This window comes from Peromyscus maniculatus, chromosome 10 (genome assembly GCF_049852395.1).
Source record: "Peromyscus maniculatus bairdii isolate BWxNUB_F1_BW_parent chromosome 10, HU_Pman_BW_mat_3.1, whole genome shotgun sequence".
Classification (NCBI taxonomy): Eukaryota; Metazoa; Chordata; class Mammalia; order Rodentia; family Cricetidae; genus Peromyscus; species Peromyscus maniculatus.
Window position 1 is genome coordinate 24,701,891 of NC_134861.1, and position 19,336 is coordinate 24,721,226.

The window sequence follows — 19,336 nt, forward strand, 5'->3', positions numbered from 1 at the left end:
TCAAACAAACAAACAAACATATCATTCAATAAATCAGAAATATGTAATCAGAAGCGCTTACAATCTTGTACCCTATTCTTTTGAAAACACAAGTAGAAACCTTATTACTAATACTTGTGTGAGCATCACTTTCAATGACTATACATTATTGCATCAAATAAACCAGCTGTAATTGATTTCATCTTTCCTACTGTTGGACATTTAAATTGTTTTTTTCTTTTGCTTATGTATCATAATGGGTATCTTGTCTACAAAGATTTTTACTTATCTTACATGGTCTTTGTCATTAATAAGCCAGATTCTCAAAAGCAATATTATTTCATACAAAGTTATGCACATTTTAAAATGTCTTCTTTAATCGGTTTGCTTGGTTGCCACATGAGTTTCATTTTGACATCTTCATACATTTATATTCCTAAACTTCCTTCACACTTGTCCCCTCGGTTACTCTCCCCATCTCTTCTCCTCCCCCACTGGTCCTCTTTCCCTGCCAAAGAGTCCCCCGCAATTACCATTCCTCACTCTCTCCATCTATATATCTATATAGAGAGATATGTATGAATATATACATATATATTTGTTTGTTTAGATCAAACTGTCACATTGTTTCTCTCATATGTAGATTGTTAATTCTAGATCCATATATAAGAGAAAATGTGATAGTTTGCCTGAGATATAAATTATTAGCATTGTCATATTACAATGTCCACTTTCTATCATTCATCCACAATTCTAAAAGGAGTAAATAAAATTTTTGAAAACAGACTTAAGGACTTTAGTTATCTGTTTATCTTTGTGTTGCCGAGTATCCACCACAGGAATACTAGGTCTCCAGGGGAGGTTAAAAAAGAAATCTAAAAGCTGAGAAAAGAGAAATGCAAAGAATTTAAAAAAAAAAAAAAAAGGTTTTTGAATTAAGGGAAAACTGATAAGGGACAGAAAAGGATTAGGCAAGCTGGTCACAGCAACAGTGAGATGTGACAATAAAAACTGGGTCATCGAGTTGGGACAGCCCTAGGACATAAAAGACTGAAATGAAGCAAAGCTCTGGATTACTTGTTCTTGAATATTGAATTTTTTCAGAAGCACAGAGCATGAAATATTATTGTGATAAGCCTAGATTGGAAACAGAGCCAAGAAAAAGAGGTCTTTAAGGGATTGTTTAAAATGTGCTGGAGGAATGGTTCAGTCATAAACGGCTCAGAAAGCAAATTGACAGAAAGCTTTTGCCTAGAGGAGTAGGCATGGGGGCAGAAAACAGAAAAGAGTGACCGGAGTGGTACACACACACACACACACACACACACACACACACACACACACGCACGCACGCACGCACGCACGCACGCACCCACGCACGCGCGCGCGCACCCACGCACGCACGCACCCACGCACCCACGCACGCACGCGCACCCCCAGGGTTAGTTAGACTAACCAAAAGTGCTCAGAGAAGAGCACTGCTGTTTGAGGAACTCACTGAACCCTAAGTTATGACAGGTGTGAACCTCATTCTAGTTCTAAAAACTCTTATTTGGAGACTTTATGTCATAAAAATCAAATTTTTTATTGGACACGGTAAACATTATTTCAAAGCACCTCCAACTTTAAACATTTTAGATACTCAGGCCTTAGAGTTTAAATACAAGTTAACTCACACAGTTTAAATCTTGGCACATAGATTTCTGTATTTCTGAAAATAAGGTTAGGCATCAGTGTGTGATTCTAAACAAAGTCAGGAAAGGACAGAGCTCCTTGAGGAAGGACACCAGAGGATAGCGTGGAACACACGTTCTGTGAAAAGCTAACGATGCCAGAAATTGTTTTTTAGAATGTGCTCAATGTAAATCAGGCCCACCCACAACTGAATCCCCTTCTAAAGGGGCTTCTGAACTGCAAAACATGGTCACAGTGTCTCAGCTGTTCTTCCTCACCATGTAGACACCTAGGCTAGCTCTCATAGACATTAAAAATGTAGACCTCTAAAAGCAGTACTCAGTCAAGAATGGCCTTGTCTTTAATTTTTCAGAATGCAATAGCCCTGCATTTGGCTAATAGGAGAGTGGAATTATCGATTGATCTTTAAAGGCTTTTTTAGTTCCTGGTCTGGAGTTATTTATATTCTGATTGAAAGAGATCAACTGCACTGCTCGATAGTGCAGCCTCAAAGAGAAGCTTTGTATCCAAGTTGCATACACATTTGATAATTATTTTGTAAGTGCTTGATTTATCAGTGCCTGAAAGTACCAAAATGCTCACAGGAATGGGTGTTTAGCTTCCTTTTTCTAAAAGGAACAAGAGTTTATTGTGCCAAAATTTGCAATACTCTGCAAGGGAGAGTCATGAGTTCAAGGCTACCTGTGCTACATGGTGATTGTCAAGCCAGCCTCAGCTACATAACCCTTCTCAAAAAATAAAACTATAACAAAATTAAGGTTTTTTTGCTGGTCTTAAGTTATTGCTCCCAAAAGGTCTATAAATTTTGGCACATAGGTTTTTATTTTTCTGAAGATAAGTTTGAGTGCTGGTGTGCAATCATAGTTAGGGTAGACGATTAACTTCTGTTCAGTAAGTTACAGCCCAGAGCAGCTAGTGAGTCTTCATATTTTCACTCTGCTGAAACTTGTGTTCTACAGAGTAAACTTCATGTAGTTGGTACAACGTATCCATAACCACACACCAGCACTAAAAAGATGGACAGGAGTTCATCTTTTTGAAGTATTTGTTCTTCCAGTGGTAGACTATCAAAAGAGATTAATTAATGTAATGTGCCGAAAGTATCACAGCATTATTTGTGTTTTGTTTTGACAGGGTCTTACTATGTAGCCCAGGCTGGTCTTGAACTCTCAAACCCAACTCCTTTTATCCCTGAGCTTATAGGGAAGAACCATCATACACACACATACACACACACACACACACACACACACACACACACACACACTATAAATTTTAAAATCCTTTTTCTTTTGGGGGGGGGTATTTTTAAGACAGGCTTTCTCTGTGTGGTTTTGGTGCCTTTCCTGGAACTCACTCTGCAGACCAGGCTGGCCTCGAACTCGCAGAAATCCTCCTGGCTCTGCCTCCTGAGTGCTGGGATTAAAGGTGTGCACCACCATCACCCAGCTAAATTTTAAAATACTAAAACAGACACCCCAGCATAGATTTAAATGCTTATCAGGCACACAATGCAGGGAGTTGTGTGTAGAATTATAGGTAATAGAGTATTCACAGAAAAGTCCACGTATACAAATGACCCCCAAAGCCCTCACTGTGCCATAAAAACCTCCACTCTGTCCTGCGTTAGCAGCCCTGCGCTCTGCTCTAGCCTGCTTCCTCCTCTGCCTCTCAGTGAAGTGTCTGCCTCAGTGCAGCTGTGTCTCTGCTCAGGGCTTTGAGGACAAGAACCTGGAACCCCTCCCTCCCGGACTCCCAGTAGCAGCTGGTATCAGGATCTCTTCTGTCTGTATGTCCTCCTCTGACCGAAATGTCGTTGTCCAGCACATGACTGTGATTGTGTTACATTCGCATTATGTTACTATTGTAATCACAGCCTTTCCTGCTCTGCAAATGAGAAACTGAGTATGAGGGAAGCCTAACAAAACCCACTGTTCCTACTTGAACTAGATTCAAACCAAGACAGTGGTTTGCTCACAATTCTGTTCTACAGATTAGTTGAGGTCCTATGCCCTGGCGGGCACAGCAGATTCCAAGACAAGGAAGATGCTGTTGTGCCCTCAGGGAGACTTACAGCCCAAACTTGGAAAGCAGAACAGATGAAAGGTGCTGGGTGGAGGACCCTGGACCTCTCTGGACCAAACTCTTTCCTATTCTAAATAGCCAAGAGGCCCAGAGCATAAGACCTCTGATGGAGCCAGGAAGCATCTGGGCTTTTATAATAAGTTGGCATGCATACCTGCCCCTCCTCCCTTGGAATAAAACTGAAAGCTGGTTTTTATAAAGCAGAAACCCAGCAGATGCAAACTGCTGAAGCAGAAGCTAAGAAGTCACAGAGAGGAGACCTAGGACCAGGCCAGCGGGGTGGTAAGAAAGTGGTATTGTGAAGACTACAGGCCATCATTTTTGGCTCCAAGCCAGCAAGGTGCCCACATACTGTCCTGTTTCTTCAGAGAAGGAGTGGATTGGAATTTTAAGACTAAGAGAGCTGCTGGCACACACTCACAGCCTCTTCGGTCCTTTGCAGCTCTACGAAGCTATGACTCAGTGTTTCTACATTTAGATGAGAAGCTGTCAGGTCCTCATCAGCATCTATGATAAAGTTTTACAAAATACCAGACAAATATTTCCTGAAATCAGTCTTTAGTCCTGCAGAAACAAGAAGGAACTCAATGATCCAGCATTTCACAGATGAGAAAACCATGGAGTTCCAATGTACAGGCTAACTTAGGAGCGTGTGTGTGTGTGTGTGTGTGTGTGTGTGTGTGTGTGTGTGTGTGTGTGTATACACGTGTGTGAGTGCTTGAGTATTGTGTATGTGCTTATATGCACTCAGCAAGGCCGGAGGAGGATGGCAGGTGCCCTGCCTGCCTAATTCCTTTGAGACAGGATCTCTCATTCATCTTGGAGCTAAGTCATCGAGCAGTGAGCCTCGGTGGTTGTCCAGTCTCTATCCTGCACAGTGCTTGGGTAGCAGGCTCCTGTGGCCATGCCAGGCTTTTTAAAGGGTGCTAACAAGCACTCTTACCAACTACACCATCTCTCCATCCCTTAATGACATCTTAATGCAAGGTTTGACTTGTTCTCTTTTTTTGATTTTTGTTTATGAGGTTAACACATAAATACGCTTAAGGACACTGCAAAGTTGCAGAAACCAAGAGTCACTGCCTCAACAAGGTGGAGGGTGAGAGCCAGCCACAAAGACTGACCCCTTAAACACGAAACTTCAGGATCCTCAAAAGTGTGTCAAACTTATTTTGAAACTTCAGTCTGAGCAGCTATGAAAACAGCCCTCTGAGCTATAAAACAGGTCTTGCTGCTACTGCATGAGATAGAGTAAACCTTTTTACAAATAAGCCCAAACCAGCATGTGGATTGAAAACTGAAAAAAAGACACTACAAAAGCCTAAGACCTCTCTCGCCCCACCCCAGTGCTCATTCCACCCGTGAAAGCCAAGCAACCAGGAGTCACACATTTCCTCGCCAAAGACAAAAACACTTTGCTCACAGTGAACCCAACTGTAGTTAATAACACAAGGAATATCAGGAGCAGATCAGAACACACACGTGCCAGGAAAGAGATTTTTATGATTTCAGTAGAGAACACTCCACCTTCTGCTCCACTCAGGGCCAAAAGCAAAATTATGCAAGTGGAAAATACGCTGGAAACAGCGCCGGGCTCTCCAACAAAAACATTCCTTCCCTGTCATTTTGATCATCTGAGACAGCAGCGCTCAGGGGCTGGAACATGAAGAACCAGAGTCATCACTCATCCTGAGAGAAACCTGCCCGAGTGTATTTTATTTCAGTTGATTTCCTGGAGGCTGGGCTACTCCAGGATAGCTGGGAGCAGGGGTGGGGGTGGGGGGTGAGGAGGGGGGAGATGGGGAGGGGAGTCTGTGCGGCCAACTTCAAGTCTCCTGGTAAAGGGTCTACAGAAAACATTATTTCCAAGTTTACTTCCTGCTTTGAAAGCCCACATCTGCTATTACTGACTGAAAGATAATCAAGTGCCCCGATAGGGTATCCTAGTGTATCCATATGCACATGGGCACACACACACACACACACACACACACACACACACACACACACGCTCACCCACTGTGTTTTCTTGGTTTAAAATCTGGCCTCTGAGCATGGAAGTTGTACTAAGGTTGAAGAAGTCTTTAATTCTTTGACAAAACAACCACAGAAACACTTGCCCACGGGAGCTGTGTGACGGGGTAGGTGGTTGTCTGTGTGCTGCTGGGCCATGAACCATTAGGCAAGGGCTTTATGCTGAGTTAACCCTTGTAACAGGAATCTTAAAAGGTCTTATAATAAAAAACCCAGAGCCAGCTATCAGAAAGAAAGCTGAAAGATCAGAGAAGCAGAGCAGCCAGCCACTTGCTTAACTCTGAAATCCTCAGTCTCAAGAGAGTGAGTTCCTGTCTCCTCACGCCTTGTATACCTTTCTGTGTCCTGCATCTTACTTCCTGGGATTAAAGGTGTGTGTCACCTCTGCCTGGTTCTGTCTCTCTCATGTAGCCCAGTGTGGCCTTGAACTCACAGAGATGCAGACTCTGACTCCCGAGTGATAGCATTAAGGGTGTGTGCTGCCACTGCTTGGCCTCTATGTTTAATCTAGTGGCTGGCTCTGTCCTCTGACCCTGGGTAAGCTTTATTGGGGTACACAACATATCACCATAAAACCCTAGCCATAGAACAAACTTAAAAATTCAGCCACTTAGTAGATTTAGAATTGTGTTTCTTTCATCTTTGGCCTGGACTCGGGATCCAGTTCCTCAGCTTACTTGTTAAACACAAGGGGATTGAGCTAACTGGGAGAACCTCTCACTTGGGTCCTACGTGTCTGAACCACAGAAACTGGATGACAGACAGAATTCTTCCTTGCTAGTTGCTTTTTAAAGTTGTTTTAAATATCATGTGTGGATTTTTTTTTTTTTTACACTTTGGGAGCCCACCACCCAGCTCCCAAATAAATACATGGAGACCTATTCTTACTTATGAATGTCTGGTCTTAGCTTGGCTTGTTTCTAGCCAGCTTTTCTAACTTAAATTATACCATTTCTCTTTAACTACATTTTGTCTCTGGGCTTTTTGCCCTTCTTTCTTCTATATATCTTTCTTTCCTTCTTACTCTGTGGCTGGGTGGCTGGGTGGCTGTGTGGCTTGTTGGCTGACTAGCTGGGTGGCTGGCCCCTGGTATCCTCCTCTCCTCCTTTTCTCACTCCTCAATCTCTCCTCCCTAGATTTCTCCCTCTATATAGTCTCTCTGCCTGCCAGCCCCAACTATCCTTTCTCCTGCCTTGATATTGACCATTCAGCTCTTTATTAGATCATCAGGTCTTTTAGGCAGGCAAAGTTAAACAAATGCAACATAAAAGAATGCAACACGAGACAGGCCCGGTGGCGGTGACCCACAGAGGCAGGCCGGGCGGCGGCCAGTAGACACAGACAGGCCTGGCGGCAGCCGACAAAAACATACAGGCCCAGTAGTGACCCACAGAGGTAGACAGGCCCGGCGGCAGCCCTGCAGAGGTAGACAGGCCTGGCAGAGGCAGGCAGGCCTGGCAGAGGTAGACAAGCCCGTCACGGAGGCAGGCCGACCCAGCAGGCAGCAGCTGAAATACAGTTGCAATAAAGACCAGAAACTGAGCTATTACCTACTGAAGAGCTAGTGAAAACAAGCTCTTAATCAAGAGCTTAAAACAGGATGCCTTTAATCCCAACATCCGGGGAAGAAGCTATCTCCATGGGACAGGACCAGAACAAATCTGAACACTCTGTCTGAGGCCAACCCAGGGCCCAACTGCTGATCCTGCAAAACCCAACAACTTGGAGGTGTTGGTTAGACTACCCCACTCAGCTGAAATCCATCCGGGAGAGGATTCAGATCCCTACAGTTTGAAGTCTGAAGAAACAAGATCAGCTGAGGAGTCAACGAATGAACAAAATGTGACCTGGGAACACAGAAGAAGATGCTGTCCAGCCACCAAACCAGATCACCAGAATCATAAGTATATACTTCACCGACTGAGATCAGCTGCCCCTGAAGAAACAGCCCAATAGCACCAATTTAACCAAGAACTCCTACTAAACCAAGACTAAAAATTAGAACAAGAGAGGCACTCTCAGACACAGACACTGCCTGCACCAAGCAGAAGAAAAGATGAGTAGACGCCAGTGCAAAAATACAGGCAACAACATAAAGACCTATATGGCAACATCAGAACCTAGTGATTCTAGACCTACAAGACCTGAACATACCGAAACAGAAGAAATCAATCCTAAAAATGACTTTAAGAAGATGATAGAGGCCCTTAAAGAAGAAATAAAAGATTCCCTTAAAGAGGAAATAAAAACTCCCTTAAAGAAATAGAAAAAACAAAAACAAAAACAAAAACAAAAAATGGGAAGAAATTAAAGAAAGCCAAGAAAAAGCAATTAAACAGATGAAAGAAACATTCCAAGATCTGAAAAATGAATTTGAGACAATAAAGAAAACACATGCTGAGGGAATGCTGGAAATAGAAATCCTGACTAAACGAACAGGAACTACAGAAACAAACATAACCAACCGATTGCAAGAGATGGAACAGAGAATCTCTGACACAGAAGACACAATAGAGAAAATAGATTCATCAGTCAAAGAAAACACTAAAGACAAAAAAGTCATAACACAAAATGTCCAAGAAATTTGGGACACCATGAAAAGACCAAACCTATGAATAATAGGGATAGAAGAAGGAGAGGCATACCAACTCAAAGGCACAGAAAATATATTCAACAAAATCATAGAAGAAAACTTTCCTAACCTAAAAAAAGAAATACCCATGAAGATATAAGAAGCTTACAGAACACCAAATAGGCTGGATCCAAAAAAGAAAAGTCCCCTTATCACATAATAATCAAAACACTAAACACACAGAACAAAGAAAAAATATTAAGAGCCGCAAAGGAAAAAGACCAAGTAACATATAAAGGCAAACCCATCAGAATAACACCAGACTTCTCAATAGAGACTATGAAATCTAGAAGGTCCTGGACAAATCTCATGTAGACACTAAAAGACCACGGATGCCAATCCAGACTATTATATCCAGCAAAACTCTCAATCACCATAGGCGGAGTAAACAAAATATTCCAGGATAAAACCAGATTTAGTCAATACCTGTCCACAAACCCAGGCCTACAGAAAGCACTAGAAGGGAAAATCCAACCCAAAGAAGCTAAACACATCCATGAAAAATCAAGCAATAGATAATCCCACACCAACATACACCAAAGAAGGACAACACAACACAACCACAAAAAATAACAGGAATTAACAATCACTGGTCATTTATATCCATCAATATCAATGGTCTCAACTCACCTATAAAAAGACACAGGCTAACAGAATGGATAAGAAAACAGGACCCATCCATCTGCTGCATACAAGAAACACACCTTAACTTCAAAGACTGACACTACCTCCGAGTAAAGGGCTGGGAAAAGGCTTTCCAAGCAAATGGACCTAAGAAACAAGCTGGTATAGCTATCCTAATATCTAATAAAATAGACTTCAAACTAAAATCAAAAGAGATCAGGATGGACATTACATATTTATCACAGGAAAAATCCACCAAGATGAAGTCTCGATTTTAGACATTTATGCCCCAAATACAAAAGCACCCACATTCATAAAAGAAACACTACTAAAGTTTAAAATGCACATCAAACCCCACACATTAGTAGTGGGAGATTTTAACATACCACTCTCACCAAAAGACAGATCTACCAGACTGAAACTTAACAAAGAAATAAAGGACCTAACAGATGTTATGACTCAAATGGACTTAATAGATATCTACAGAACATTCCATCCTAACACAAAAGAATATACCTTCTTCTCAGCACCCCATGGAACCTTCTCAAAAATTGACCACATGCTTGGCCACAAAACAAATCTCAACAGATACAAAAAAAATTGGAATAACCTCTTGTATCTTATCAGACCAACATGCCTTAAAGTTAGACCTCAACAACAACAAAAATTATAGAAAACCTACAAACTCATGGAAACTGAATAATGCCCACCTGAAACATCAATGGGTCAAGGAAGAAATAAAAACAGAAATTAAAGAGTTCCTAGAATTCAATGAAAATGAAAGTACAACATACCCAAACTTATGGGACACTATGAAAGAGAAAATTCATAGCTCTAAATGCACACATAAAGAAGATGGAGCAATTCCATACCAATGAATTAACAGCACAACTGAAAGCTCTAGAACAAAAAGAAACAAACTCACCCAGGAGAAATAGATGCCAGGAAATAATCAAATTGAGGGCTGAAATCAACGAAATAGAAAACAAGAGAACAATACAAAAAATCAATGAAACAAAGAGTTGGTTCTTTGAAAAAATCAACAAGATAGATAAACCCCTAGCCAAATTAACCAAAAGGCAAAGAGAGAGCACCCAAATTAACAAAATCAGAAATGAAAAGGGAGACATAACAACAGACAATGAGGAAATCCAGAGAATCATCAGATCATACTTCAAAAACCTGTACTCCACAAAAATGGAAAACCAGGAAGAAATGGACAATTTCCTGGATAAATACCACATACCAAAATTAAATCAAGACCAGATAAACCATTTAAATAGACCAATAACCCCTAAAGAAATAGAAACAGTCATCAAAAGTCTCCCAACCAAAAAAAGCCCAGGACCAGATGGTTTCAGTGCAGAATTCTACCAGACTATTAAAGAAGAACTAATACCAATACTCTTCAAAGTGTTCCACACAATAGAAACAGAAGGAACACTACCAAACTCTTTTTATGAGGCTACAATCACCCTGATACCCAAACCACACAAAGATGCAACAAAGAAAGAGAACTACAGACCAATCTCCCTCATGAACATTGATGCAAAAATACTCAACAAAATATTGGCAAACCGAATCCAAGAATACATCAAAACAATTATCCATCACGACCAAGTAGGATTCATCCCAGGGATGCAAGGATGGTTCAACATACGAAAATCAGTCAATGTAATACACCATATAAACAAACTGAAAGAAAAAAAAAACACATGATCATTTCATTAGATGCTGAAAAAGCCTTTGACAAAATCCAACACCCCTTCATGATAAAGGTCTTAGAAAGATCAGGAATACAAGGAACATTTCTAAACATAATAAAGGCAATTTATAGCAAGCCAACAGCAAACATCAAATTAAACGGAGAGAAACTCAAAGCGATACCACTAAATAGACGGGTAATGTCTGGGGGGCACTCACCAACCTAAGACAGAGCACCTGTGATGGCCTGGACAGGTGTCTCCATGATGGGTAAGGTGACCTGCTGACATCCCACACAACCCAAGTCAGAAGCTCATTTTTTAATAAAAGGGGGACCTGCAGGGCCCTGGCCCCCGTTTTGGGTAACTGTTGCCTTGTTTGTGGACCTTGACCTTGATATCCTCCCAATGCTAATTTCATGCCAGGCTCCACCCACCTGAATGCTTAAGGGAAGTTCCTTGTCTGTGTATCCTAAATAACGGGCGTTAACAGCTTAGATGCAAGATTGTAAAACATCAGTAGCAAACTTCTGCCCTCCGGGGTCCTCCCATTGTGCTGTAAGCCTGTATTTAACCTCCTACCCCCTTCAAGAAATGACATTCGACATTTAAAATTAATATATATATATATATATATATGTATATATATATATATATATATAATTGAATGAATACTGCGAATGTAATCTATGAATACCACAAATGTGATTAATATCATGAGTATAAGTAATGAATATCATGAGTGTAATTTAAAAAATAAATTAAAAAAAAGAAAAAAAGAATGCAACACATCTTTACATCATTAAACAAATATTCCACAGCATAAATGAATGTAACACATCTTAAACTAATATTCTACAACAATCATGAGTTTTGAGAACTCCCCCACTCGCAAATCTGTCCCCATCTTTAAAATATGTTAATCTTTGCCATGAATATCTGCTTCTCCTTCATGGAAAATTCAGCATAGTTGATGCCAGTGCCAGGGGTCCGATTTCCCCTTTGGCATTTCTCTATGGCACTAATTTTAATAAATAAAAACAGTTCTGCATTTGGGTTATACTTTGCCACTGCAGCTATTTGTGATAAGACCATCAGCTTGGTCACTTTCAAAGTCTTTGAGAAAACAGTCAGAGAGGACAGGCATGACCAGGTCAAGTTTATGTGACTACAGACCAGAGGCCTGGCCTGACAGCTCACCCTGTCCAAAGCCACGCCCTCCTATACCCTCCTCCCCAGCTGTCATCCAGACCCACTGATGGTTTTTAGCAGCGCTCTTACCCTGAGAGGAAAAGTCACGAAACACGACAGAATCCACTAACAAGAGTTTTATTAAGACAAGGAGAAAGGGGTAGATGTGATCAGGCCTGGGGAAGGACGCGTGTGAGAAGGGGGAGGGGAACACAGGGCCTGTCTTTTTAAGGGCCAGCTCGCACCAGAGCACACAGGTCCGCATGGCTACTCCATGCATGTGCATAGATCACATGGTCACACTGCGATTACATAACCACGCAGCCATGGGGCATGGGTTATGAGGACATATGACCCAGAAATGACTAGGCGGAAATGACTAAGCGTCCCGCCAGGCATGTGTGACCATGGGAGTGTGCTTGGAATTCCTGTCATCCCAGACTCTTCGTTTTTATAAAAGATGGCTGATGAGTGGGTATGGGGCTTCGCTTCTCCCAAAAACTGCTTCCAGCACTTGGTGGGCGTCAGTTGGCTTTGGGGGGGGGGGGGATAGGGAAGGGTATAGATGCAACCAACCATCTTATTAAATAAGAAACAGAACCAATGTAGAGAAGAAAGCCAAGAGATCAGAGCTAAGAGCCTCACCACCTGCTGCAGCTAGCCTCTTCAGCCAAGAGACTTCTCAAAAAAAAAAAAGCTACTTCCTGTGTGTTTGTCTTTATATAGTCTTTCTGTTCTGCCTTCTCATTGGTTGTAAACCCAACCACATGACTGCCTCGTCATTGCCTGTTTGTACAGCCCTCCAGGTCTTCTATGGTATTGAGATTAAAGGCGTGTGTCTCCAATGCTGGCTGTATCCCTGAACACACAGAGATCTACCTAGCTCTTCTACCAAGTGCTGAAATTAAAGGCGTGCGCCACAAATGCCCAGCTCTGCTATGGCTTGCTATTAGCTCTGACCCCCAAGCAACTTTATTTATTAACATACAAATAAAATCACATTTCAGTACAAATAAAATACCACCATAGAAGGGAGCTTCTGAAGTCCTGGGATGGTGAGCTGTCTGTCGTCTGCTGCCCTGGAGTTGTCCATCCTTTCTGGTTCAGAACTCTTTGGCTGATAGGATACTGATGAGACAGAAAAGACGATGGAAAAAAGAATTATTATTATTTTTTTTTTCTTTGGAGTGTTCCCAGACCAGGGGAGTTGGCACTTATCTGAAATAGATCCAGCCTGTCTAGATGGATTTAAACTGGTTTCTGGAGCTTAGGAAAAATTTGAACATGTTAAGAAGCAGCCATGAAAAAAAAAAAAAAAACTAGCCGGGCGGTGGTGGCGCACACCTTTAATCCCAGCACTCGGGAGGCAGAGCCAGGCGGATCTCTGTGAGTTCGAGGCCAGCCTGGGCTACCAAGTGAGTTCCAGGTAAGGCGCAAAGCTACACAGAGAAACCCTGTCTTGAAAAACCAAAAAAAAAAAAAAAAAAAAAAAGAAGCAGCCATGAGAAAATTAGTGACCATTGTGGTGTTTAGTACTCTGCTTAATTTTTACCTGAGATAAGCTTTATTCGAGGTAGTTTAAGGTACCTGTTTCCTTTATTAGTTTGGCATTCAGGAGACACAGGCGATCAATTGCTGAGAGCATTTAACAGTGATAGACTGTTGCATTAGAGTCTGTTTTTGCAGAGTCCAGACACTTTTGGGTCTGGGAGTGTAAATACCTTTTGATTATTACTGTTTTTTTCCTTACCACCTGGATATGTCTAATGGTCCTTTTGCCTCTGTCTCTGTGGTGGCCCTAATTAGAAAAGGAAGAGCTTATTGGGTGATACCTCGTTCCTCTGGAATTGGTGACAAGGCAGTGGATCCTAATGTCCTCTGGAGCTTAAGAGAACAGGGCCCTGTCTGTGTCGCTGTATATGAAGAGAGATTTTCTTGGAAAGGTTTCAGATGAGACAGGTAGATCCGGTGAGGAAAGCCCTTGAGTTTAGCAGCTGTGGGGGTTATAAGAATTACCTTGAAGGGTCCCTGCCACTTAGGGGAAAGGAGTGAAGGGTGCTGACCTGGAGGGGAAAGAAGAACCTGATCCCCGATGTGGATTGGGGGTGGGCAAGGACTGTCACATGGCTGAGGTAAGGAATGGTCTGCAGTTCCACAGGACAGACCTTAGGTGACACGGCAGGGGAAGCAGGAGTCCCAACCCGAGGAATAATTTCTTGGAGAAGGAGATCTGCAACTGTCTGAGCCCACTTATTAGAAACAGGGTATACCTCCACCCAATTTGAAAATGAGTCCACCATCACAAGGAGACGTTTAACTTTCCTGACAGTGGGCATATGGGTAAAATCGAGCTGCCAGTCAGCCCCTGGAAGGGAACTAGCCTAGTGGGTGGGAAAAAGCTGACTTCTGTACTTGGTATTGGGATCTGTTTTTGGCAGATCTCACAAGAGGCAGTAATAGTTCTTAAGAACTGTAAGTCCTCAGAGGTGGGCTGCAGTTGGGCAGAATTACGAATTGAGACAGAACATGACTATTAGGGTGAAAGAGCTGATGTAGACAGGAAAGAATTTGCCTAATGTCAGGGGTTCCCTGTGAGGGTGTGAGCTGTACTGTATGGATTCCCTGCAGTGGGTGAGGTGAGACTTGGCCCTGGAGGGCTGCTGTCCAAACTGCCTGGCCAGCTCAGTCATTTCTCTTAGAGATGATGGAGCTATCTGTCTGATGAGGACAATTCCTATAGCCTTGGGGAGGTGGGAAGCCTTTAGCATGGCCATTATTTGGCCTAAGTTAGATAAGGATCACCTTTTTGCTGTGAGGAGGCCACGCTCCCTCCAAATAGCAGCGTGGGACAGGAGGATATAAAAAACATATTTGGAGTCTGTGTAAACATTTAGAGATTGTCCCTGTACCAATTGGAAGGCATGGGTGAGAGCTATCGCTCAGCCTGTTGGTTAGTGGTGTGTGTGGGTAATGCCTGTGCCTCTGTTACCTCAGTATCTGACACTATGGTGTAGCCTGCTTTACAGATGCCCTCGTGTAAAAAGGAGCTGCCATCTGTGTACCAGGTATAAGTAGCCTGAGGCAATGTGCCCTCCTGTATGTGTGAAGGGTGAGGTAACAGTTCCTCCAAGGTTTCAGTGCAGAAATGAGAAGGAGAATAGTCAGCATTAGGTTGAGGGAGGAGGCTTGAAATATTAAGGGGTGGACAGGTCTGGAAAGTAAGTGTAGCATCTTCTAGTAATGCCACCTGGAGAGGAAGAACCTGGGAAGGAGGTAAAGTTTGTAAGCCTTTGTAAGTTAAGAGATGGGACGGGTTATAGTGAGAGAAAACAGTAATAGGTGACCCAAAGTTTAGCTTCTTTGATTCCCAAATAAGAAGTTCATTGGCTGCTAAAGCCTGAATACAAGGTGCCCATCACTGACTGGTAAGGTCTATCAAGCCAGAAAAATGTGTCAGCCTTACACAGCCTGAAGACACACCCGAAGACAGGGGTCTGACCGCGAGAATTATATCTCAAACTGCAGATGTGGGAGATGGCTACAAATTTTAGCCTGCAATAGGGACCAACTCTAGCCAGTGAAGACCGTGGTCAGGGGGTACCCCCAGTCTCAGGGACACCAGTAGGGTGCCAGACACTCAATGGTCATCCCCACGGATCCAGGAGACCATTTACGCTGGCTGAAAAGTGGGGGACTCACCAATCGAAGTAGCCAGTGATGTGTGCAGGATCCTGCGGCCAGGCAAATGGACAGTGGGCTGTCGTGGATGGAGCAGACGCCCCTGGTACAGGTTCCCAGGCACAAAGCACTTAAGATTGGATGTTGTGCATGCACCAATGATGGTTTCTAGTGGCGTTCTTACCCTGCGAGGAAAAGTCACAAAACACAACAAAATCCACTAACAAGAGCTTTATTAAGACAAGGAGAAAGGGATAGATGTGATCAGGCCTGTGGAAGGACATGTGTGAGAAGGAGCGGGGAACATGGAATTCCTATTACCCACAGCCTTGAACTAAATTGAACACCATGGCCTGCATCTCGAGTATGTTCTACCATCTATTTCAAAGTAGCTCAGGTTGATTATATATATTTTTATACACACACACACACACACACACACACACACACACACACACACACACACACACATATAATGACTCTTACCCCAACCGCCTTCTCCATTAAAGCCATATTCTTACTCACCTACCTCACAGACCCTAAAGGGCCAGATGAGTCTATAAAAGGGCTTTGAGAAGGGTGAACATTTATCACAGTGAACCAAAGAACGATCCCCCAAAGATAGCATATTCCATCCTCAGACCCTGTGAGCTGTCAGGTTACTTGGCAAAAGGGAATGCAGGGCACTAATGGAAGGCAGCTGATTTGAAAATGGAAGTGACAGGACCCAGCAGACGCCATACCAGGCTGCTCAGTCTTCTCAGAGATCAGGCCTCAATTTCAGTTTCCTGAGACTTGAGCAGCAGTTTCTGGGAGGGCCATGAACAAAGACATAGTCCTTGCAGGAGCTCCCTTTCTTCACATGCTCTGATTGTTCAAGGTTCAGCCAGTTGTTTACTCTCTGGGACCCCCACCAACTTAGAGCTACATGCATGGGTCAATGTGACAGCCTGGGCCACTGAGTCAGCCTCCACAGTCAGTTACGTGCTAGGCCAGCCAGACCCCATGGCAGCTCAAGGACAGAGCCTGGGACTTGTCAGGCTTGCCCTGAAATGGATAACTGTAACCCCCAACTAACCTTAGCCAATTAAAAGTTACTAACATGATGGGCTGGAGAGATGGCTCACAGGTTAAGAACACTGGTTGCTCTTCCAGAGGTCCTGAGTTCAATTCCCAGTAACCACATGGTGCCCTCTTCTGGTGTGCAGACATACATGCAGACAGAACACTGTGTACATAATAAATAAATAAATCTTTTTATAGAAAGTTACTAACATGATTGCTACTGGCATAAACCAATCCTGAGTCTGTTTCTACGTAGTCTGTAGATCCCAAGCCCTCCTTGCTTTAAAAATCCTGCCCCGGCCAGGTGGTGGCACACACCTTTAATCCCAGCACTCGGGAGGCAGAGCCAGAAGGATCTTAAGTGAGTTCGAGGCCAGCCTGGTCTACAGAGCGAGATTCAGGAAAGGCGCAAAGCTACACAGAGAAACCCTGTCTGGAAAACAAACAAACAAACAAAAACAAAAACAAAAACCCTGCCCCATTGCTATTCAGGGTCTCTCCTGCTGCATTGGACAGACGGAGAGTTCCGAGTTAACTCGTAGGAAAGACTCTTCGCTTTTGCGTTGGATTTGATCTCTTGGTGGTCTTTGGGGGACTCTGGGTACAATAAAAAGAATATCTCAGATCATTTGGGTGATCACAGGGACCTTAAATGAGGGGAGGGAGACCGGAGAGTGGGTGACAAATGAAGTGCTGTGAGGACTCAGCCAGAGACTGACTTTGAAGCAGGAAGGTGTCACAAGCGAAGGAATGTGGCACCTTTAGAATTTAAGAAACCAGGTGCTCCCTTAGAACTCCAGCAGCCAAGGCGGCACCACCAAAGTGATTTTCACCGCAGACATTTGGGACCATTAGTCTCCAGAACTACTGCAGATGTCAATAATGGCAGCACAATCTGTGAATGACTATTGAGAACTAAAACAATTACCAAAATGACAACTTACAAGGAGTGAAACATGCTGTCTGTGTATAATGTGACATACAGTGAGCATCCCCCTCCCCCCCAGTATCTGATAAGAAAAAAAAATAGCCACGCAACAGGCTCGCAGCTAGCCAGAGTGCACAGCACCCACCAGAGCTGCTTCCAGAATCCCAGGCTGGACTCAGTGTTGAAAACAGTGAGAGGCTCAGAGCTGTAATATGAGCCTGTAATATGTAATATGTAATATGTAGTATGTAATATGTAATATGCCACCACCACCAGGATGAGAGTCCCTTGCCTGTCCTCTCACGCAAGCAGCAGCCACTTCATCTCTTCGGGTGACTTCGACCTTCTCAATCTCTTCCAGCCTGCTTTCAGCTAGTCAAGAGGGCTGTGCCGTCCCCGCCAGGGAAAGTCTCAGGCACATCTCAGGCTCTCGAGCTCCAGACTCACGGACAGCAGAGAGGACTGAACAACTTCAGTTTGACTCTGTTCCTGCTGGACAGTCATCCCTACTTCACATACCTCACCGGAGGGCCTCCAGGGAGAGGCAGGATGAAGGCCAGATTTTAGAACTGTTTTCCTATGGACATGCAATTTTTTTACTTCAGTCTTGATCCAAAGCCTGTTCACGATCAAAAGCTTGAGGGATTTCCAAAGCTGTACCAAAGCCAAACTGATTTTTGACCACATTTGCAGGTCCCAGCCCTCCTCCCCCGCCAGCAGCCTAACCCTGGAATGAACATCCTGCCCGGCAGAGATCTCAACTCAGCAGTGCCCCGGTCAGGCCTGCAGGGTCATTTCTAAGCAACTCAGCTTCCACAGGCACGTTGCTCTGACCCACAGCCTAGGACAATTTCTTTGGCAAATCAGCAGGTTTTTAACTAACAAGGGCGTGTTTCGGGACACTGAACGGTGTAATCATCTGGAAGTGGATTTGAGGAAGCAATGGGTTTGGCCACCAAAAATGAAAGTAGAAAATGGAATACGAAGCAGTAACTTGGTGGAGTGATTCCATGAGAATCTATTTGGGGTGGCACAGAGGCACTGGCCCCTGAGGACGGGCTGGGTTGGTGGGAGCTGGGATTGGCGGGCTATTTCGGAGGACAGACCCCCGGCAGGGCAGGGTGAGGTGCATGCAAGCAGCCCTCCTCTGTTGGCATTTCAGCAACTCTTTACATTGTATTTAAACATTGAAAAGCCTCGGTGCTTGCCTTACACGCATGAGGACGGAGCTCTGGGACCCAGGCTCAGCGGCACATCTTCTCAAAGCTGGGGTGGGGATGGGTACATACTGGGGCCATACTCCAGGCCAACGGAAGACCCTGTCTCAAAAGACAAGGTGGATGGCACTTTGGCACTTGAGGACGACGGCCAAGTTTGTCTCTAGCCTCCATATGCACTCACACACACACATGTACACACACACACACACACACACACACACACACACACACACATGCACTCACATGCACATACACACATGTACACACACGTACACACACATACACACACGTACACACACATGCACACACACACGCACTCACATGCACATGCACACATGTACACACACATCCACTCACATGCACATACACACATGTACACACACATACACACACGTACACACACATGCACACACACACGCACTCACATGCACATGCACACATGTACACACACACATCCACTCACATGCACATACACACATGTACACACACGTACACACACATG

General features: G+C 43.7%; 1 long non-coding RNA gene across 5 annotated transcripts in view; it reads right to left on the reverse strand.

Annotated features, from left to right (window-relative positions):
• LOC121832550 (uncharacterized) overlaps window positions 1-18,675 on the reverse strand; it is a 33,490-nt gene extending 14,815 nt beyond the window's left edge. The window contains exons 1-4 of one of the 5 annotated variants that reach the window (XR_013042841.1): window positions 18,134-18,675; window positions 16,724-16,849; window positions 15,643-15,806; window positions 1,420-13,071 (exon numbers count right to left, since the gene is read on the reverse strand). This is a non-coding gene — a long non-coding RNA (uncharacterized LOC121832550). Of the gene's footprint in view, window positions 1-1,419; window positions 13,072-15,642; window positions 15,807-16,364; window positions 16,493-16,723 lie in introns of those variants that run through there. The other 4 variants (XR_013042840.1, XR_013042839.1, XR_006076167.2 and 1 more) reach the window with 4 other exon arrangements.
• Between the last annotated feature and the right edge of the window lie 661 nt (window positions 18,676-19,336).